We start from the raw sequence: 6,455 nt of genomic DNA on the forward strand, positions 1-6,455 counted from the left end.
TAGCTGTAAATTATAAAGAAAAGGTTACGGCTCAAACTGGCTGACTAATAGAAATAGAGGGCAGGCTTTTGGCCAGATATGGTGAAATCCTAAGTTGCCCAAATCATCTAATGGTATTCAAAAATTCATGTAACCACAACAAGCATTATAGAGCAAGTTCTAGAAACGAAAGTAAGTACAACGAACATTCAAACAAGAAAATTCATGAGCATAATGTGCAACGGATTCTCAATTTTATTTTGTTCAAAAACTCACGTTTGAAGTGGCTAAAATTTGCAATTGGTTCCCAGACTTATCAATTGAATCATCTCATAAATTGAATACGAGATTGACATAATTAAAGTTCACAGTCAAAGGTTGTAAATTCGCAAGGAACTCAAGTAACACTAGTTTAACCCGGGCAAATTGACATGTTGAATACAGTGAAATTTCTTTCAAGAACATAAGATAAAGAGGGACAATCAAGTACTAGTGTGTGAATTAAGTCATTAATTACAAAAGAATAAACTAAACTTGAATGTCATGCAAACCCTAGGACCTAACATCCTAAGAATGGTCCATTATCATTGCTTTTAAACAATTAAGGGATACCCACCCTACACTTGAGTATAACACTGTCCATAGTGTTAGAGAAATTAAAAATGGGTATAGCATATGACTCACACATCATAGTTCTTGATGATCATACTTAGTGTTTATTTCAAAATGGAAAAGCATAGTGTTCTACTAAAATAAATTAACATGAAAGGAAGAATGAAAGGAAATAACATAACATGAAGCATGCAAAAAGCAAGAAAATAAAATAAAATAAAATAAAGGAAAGAAAATAAAAAGAAAAAGGAAAAAGAAAAGTAGCACAAGTTTTTGTTTCACTGCTGGGAGTCTGCTGATGGTGTATCCTCACTGGTTGGATCTGCTGGAAGATGAGAAGTAGGGAAAGTTGTTGAAGGAGGGGGCGGTAGTGGCTCAAGGTCAGTGAAGCATCCTGATCGAACTCCATATCATCGATGAGCCGCTGATTTTGTGCTCTAGCATCCATCATCTTTTTCATCTGCTCCACTATGAAGTCTGTCTAGGTGGCCTGCCTCTCCAACCCACTCATAAGCTGCTGAAGCATACTATTCAAACCGCCAAACTGTGCCCTAGTCTCCTCTTGAAATTGCCCAAACTGAGTATAGTGCTGCTGTTGTAGATCGCAGACTCGATCTAATTGGTAAGCCAAAGCACTAATCTGAGCACTTGATGTCCCTGCAGAATAAGAGGATGAGGCTCCAGATAAAGGCATAAACACTCTAGCTGGGTTAGGAATCCTAACATCTAGGATCCCAGCCGATGGATCTTGGGCTCCTCTAGCCGCTGCCTCTCTAGCCTCCCTCACTATTGTGTTCACAAGCCTGTATTCTATACCATGTGGATGTCTAGTAGTCGTGATCATCTGCACGTTGATCATCTATCTGATCCCTAATGGTGTCATGTCACCAATATTTGAAAGCTCTGACAGACAATTGTCCAATACATCCAGTCTCTTGGCTAACCTAGTCACATATGGGCCAAAACAACAATGCATCTTCTTCTGGGCATCTACTATAAATGAGCGGATTTGTCGAGCCAACAAATATCCCAAGTCAAGCTTATTCTAATGTTGCATAGCCTAGAGGATGAAGACATCAATCTGTGTTACCGCTTCAAAACTATCTCCTCTACTTGTAATGGTGTAAGCTAATAGGGTATGGAGATAGCGGAGATGATCTGGAAGGTTAGACGCCTTAGACCTGCCTGGGTAGTATGATTCCGGCCTAAGTACCAATGAGTCCCACAAGGTGTCGTATGATATTATGTTGATGTAGAGACATCTCTGATACTCCTCTCCTAAGATCTCCTGTTCAATTCATAATCCCAAATGCATGGAAAATTGTGGGAGTGACATTGAGAACTCCCTTCCCCCATATCTGAAATAAACTGCATTAGGCTGATATCAGTGTGTGATTTGTTGCTGTAGGAAGAAGGTGCTGAGGAACTTAATCGTAAGCTCACGGTAGGTTGGCTCAATGATGTCAAAGAATCGCGCATACGATATAGTCTCGAACAGAGTGCGCACATCCTGAACCAATCCCACTATTTCCAGGGATACAAAGTCGATGCAACGACCCGCCATCACTTGCTTCCATCTCAAGACTTGGAATCGACTTTCGTTATCTGCATTAGGGAATGTCCACAATGGATGACGACCAGGTGCAGGTGGATTCACAGCTGGTGCTCTTTGAGCTCGGACTAGTTGCTGTTGCAGTGGAGGTGGAGGTGATGGTGCTGGTTCTGGTGCTCTGGAGGAAGATCTTCCTTCCACGCGATCGCTTGCCGGTAGAGACGTGTTTCGGTTGCTTTCTTCGGGATTGATCGCGCTCCGTCATATTACCTAATGCAATGAATCATTAGTTATTCGTACAAGAAATCAAGTTAATCAGAAATCCTACCAAAAATTAAATAGCATAACGGCTATAATTCGACTAACATTAAACTTTAGACTTAACAAAAGACTAAAGCCTCAATCTCCTGCATAAACTAATTAACAAATACATTCCAACCTACTTTATCGTGCACGAACTAACACAACTTTATGCTAACAATTGTTCATAATAAAATGCCATAGACAAACTTTATTTCCGCCAAACCCCATACTTATCATTTTCATAATCGAATTCACAACAAACATAACAACTAATATAAATTAAATCTAACTAAGGTCATATTGCAGCAGTGTAACAATGTAAAACTACCAAAACATACTAGCACATCCTAAATAAAGTATATGCATAAAAGAAAACCAAATTAAAAGAAATAAAAGCAAAAAGTGAAGAGACTTACTTGGAATTGCTGAGAAAGGTAAGAAGGATGAGAGAAATGGAAGACAACAGCACCTTGGAGCTTAGAAAATGGGGTAGAAAATTTTTTGAAAGCTCCCCTTTATATAGGCACGAGGGTCAACATGGGCGAGGGCAAGGCCGTGCTGACTCGGCTCGTGCTGAGCCTTTAAGCTTAAATGATGCACCATTTAGCACGGGTGGGGGCACGGTCGTGCTAACCAGCACGGCCTGGTGTTGCTGCCCGTGGTGCCTTCGAAAGCCGCACTGAATTGGCTAAGTTTTTCTTTGTGCTTTATGTGTTCTCTCACCACGGGCTTGACTATGGCTGTACTGATGAGCACGGCCTGGTGTTGTAGCCCGTGATGGCCACAGAAACCGTGGTGAAAGTGTTGATTCTGGGCTTTCCTTCGCCATCTCGAGTCGCCGAACTCCCTACCTACATTGGACCCATATATGTACACATTTAGGCCGTAAATCAAGTAAGTAAATCAAATGGGAAAGTTGCACTTCACCGATTACTAAAAATTCGACATAAATTATTCCAACACTAAGTTCATACAACTATGTTTAATATAAAAAGTAAGTGTTCTAACTACCCTTAAGCATGCAACAATTGACAAAACAAAAATGTTAACAAAAGCATAAAATTAAAGTTCTGGGGTGCCTCCCAAAAAGCGCTTCTTTTTGGTGGAGTCCTTAGCTGGACTCTGCAGCAGCATCCCTGTCCCATTGGCAAATTGAGAAGGTGGGCGCATTGTAAGCTGGGGCCTGAGGCATATAACTTGAACGAGGCGGTCCAATGGGTGCAATAGGTGGCCAAGGAGGTGCTCTCCATGCCGAGTTGAGATGTCCAGTCATCCACTCCCAATCCTGTGTAGATGACCTGTCATAAACAAACTTGCAACTACGCTTCTCGGGTGTATCATAACGTGAAGTTTCAAATTGATGCAAGTTGTTTTTTTTAAAAGAGTGACACACATCAAAAGGCAAAGAAGCATGCAGAGCATAATCTATTAGTAAATCCAGTGGTGGTTTATCATATGCAAAACCAATCCCGTCAATAACACAAATGGCGTGAACCTGATTGGCGGGAGGACTCTCGAATGGGGGTAAACTAAAAGTAACACAGTCATCCCCTACATTAAGCTCTAACTTTCCCTTGAATACATCTATTTTGGCTCTAGCCGTGGCAAGGAAAGGTCTCCCTAAAATTAAAGGCACACCATGCTCATTATCCATATCCATTACCACAAAGTCCACAGGAAATATAAATTTATCTACCTTGACTAGCACATTCTCTACAATCCCCCTAGGAAGCTTAACAAATTGATCAGCTAATTGAATACACATCCTAGTGGGTTTTGCTTCCCCTAAACCTAGCTCATTAAACATACTTGTGGGCATTACGTTTATGCTAGCGCCTAAATCAGCTAATGCCTCATTAACACACAAGTTACCTAAAGTGCAAGGAATAGTAAAACTCCCTGGGTCATGACGTTTCTTTGGTAAATCACTCTGAAACACTACTGATCACTCTTCATTGAGCTTTACGAATGCTACCTCGTCCAGCTTGCTTTTTTTGCTAAGTATGCCCTTCAAGAATTTGGCATACTTCGACATTTGCTTCAATACATCAACAAAAGGCAAGTTAATATGCAGTTGTCTAAAAATATCTAAAAGCTTACTGAACTGCTCTTGTGCTTCTATGACTGGGATTGGTTGCAACTTTTGCCTCTCAGGTTCCTTAACCTTACTGCTCACCTCAATCTGCACATCAATAGTAGCATCATCAACAACAAGCTTAGAAGGAGCTGAAACTAACTTACCTGAATGCAAAATGATGGCGTTCACGTGCTCCCTCGGGTTAGACTCAGTGGTGCCTCGGACAACATCTTAGAAATCTGCCCAATCTAATTTTCCAAGTTCTGAATGGATGCTTGCTGATTTCTAAGAGCACTGTCGGTCTGCTGGAACCTTGTCTCAGTCGACGTGATAAACTTCATTATCAGCTCCTCCAAGTTAGATTTCTTCTCGGCTGGTGGAGGAAGCTCTGATGGTCCAACTTGCTGCTGCTGCTGCTGTGGTGGCTGCTAATGCAATCTTTGAAAGCCTGGTGGACCCTGGGCATTATTGGTGCGCTAACTAAAATTGGGATGATTTCTCCACCTAGGATTGTATGTGCTGCTATAAGGGTTGTTATGCTGTCTGGGTGCATTCCGTATGTAATTAACCTGTTCATGGTCAGTAGAAACATTAGATGAAGTAGAGGAACTAGCAAACATATCTCCCGCATTACAGTTTGCACTGTAATATGGGCCACTACAAAACTCGCAGCTTATTTGGGCTGCTTGAACTAGCATCTGAAGCTGGTCTATTTTCTTGGTCAGAAGCTCCACTTGAGCTGCCAAGGCTGCTGTGGAGTCTAACTGGTTGACCATTCCTTGTTTGACCGGTTGACTCCTAGAGGATTGCCACTGGTAGTTGTTCATGGCCATCTCCTCTATCAGTTCTCAGGCTCGCCCTGCCTTGCTATTTAAAGCTCCACCGCTACAGTCATTCAATTATTTGCCTCATAGCAAGGTTCAAACCATTGTAAAAGGTCTGAACCTGCATCCATACTGTAGACCGTGGCGTGGAAAACATCTCAACAAGTCTTTATACCTCTCCCAGGTGTCGTACATGCTCTCGTCATCCATCTGCACAAAAGAAGAAATGTCATTTCTCAATTTAGCAGTTTTAGCTGGAGGTAAATACTTGTAAAGAAATTTTTCAGCCAAAGATTTCCAGGTTGTAATAGTGTGCGGTGGTAGGGACTGCAACCATCTCTTTGCTCTATCCCTTAAAGAAAATGGAAATAATCTCAGCCGTATGGCATCATCGGTGGTTCCATTTATCTTGAAAATGTCTCACATCTCCAAAAAGTTGGCTATATGGGCATTGGGATCCTCGCTCGGCTGCCCCCCAAACTATACACTCTGCTGTACCCTCTGGATCACATTTGGCTTTATCTCGAAATTGTTAGTTGCCACCGCCGGTTTGAGTATACTCGTTTGTGTCCCATCCAATGATGGTCTAGCAAACTCGTAGATCGTTCTGTTGGCATCCGCTGTGGCATTTCCATTGTGAATCTCCATCCCTTCTGGTCGATCTACAGGTACCTCAACCTCAATCTCCTCCTCTTCTAATTACACACGCTTCCTTAACAGTTTGAGGGATCGTTCTAGATCAGACAGAGGTTCTATAAGATTAGAGTTCGAGCTACTGGTCATAAACTACCTACAAATGGAATGTAGCGACCGAAGAACAAAAATAGTTAAAATAATGAAATGATAAAATGAAGCAAAATAAAGATAGAAAAATAAATATGGCTAAGTTAACAAAAAACACAAGTTCGTTCTAGTTCACACAGAAAGTAGTTCCCCAGCAACGGCGCCAAAAACTTAATATGCTATTTACATAGCTACAATCTAAGGCAGTGAACCTATCGATGTAGACTAGCACAAATGGTGAGTATCAAGGTCGTATTCTCGGGAAAGGGTGAACCTAGACCTACTGTAGCATCTTATGTTATATAACCTAAAGAAATCAATGAAG

The 6,455-nt window shown here is 41.4% G+C and overlaps 1 non-coding gene across 1 annotated transcript; it reads left to right on the forward strand.

Moving 5' to 3' along the window:
* Positions 1-5,483: 5,483 nt before the first annotated feature.
* On the forward strand, positions 5,484-5,590 carry LOC112536874. The gene has a single exon (XR_003080805.2). It is a non-coding gene; the product is annotated as a small nucleolar RNA R71 (small nucleolar RNA).
* Positions 5,591-6,455: the final 865 nt, after the last annotated feature.

The sequence above is a fragment of the Ricinus communis genome, chromosome 4 (assembly GCF_019578655.1).
Source record: "Ricinus communis isolate WT05 ecotype wild-type chromosome 4, ASM1957865v1, whole genome shotgun sequence".
NCBI classification, from domain to species: domain Eukaryota; kingdom Viridiplantae; phylum Streptophyta; class Magnoliopsida; order Malpighiales; family Euphorbiaceae; genus Ricinus; species Ricinus communis.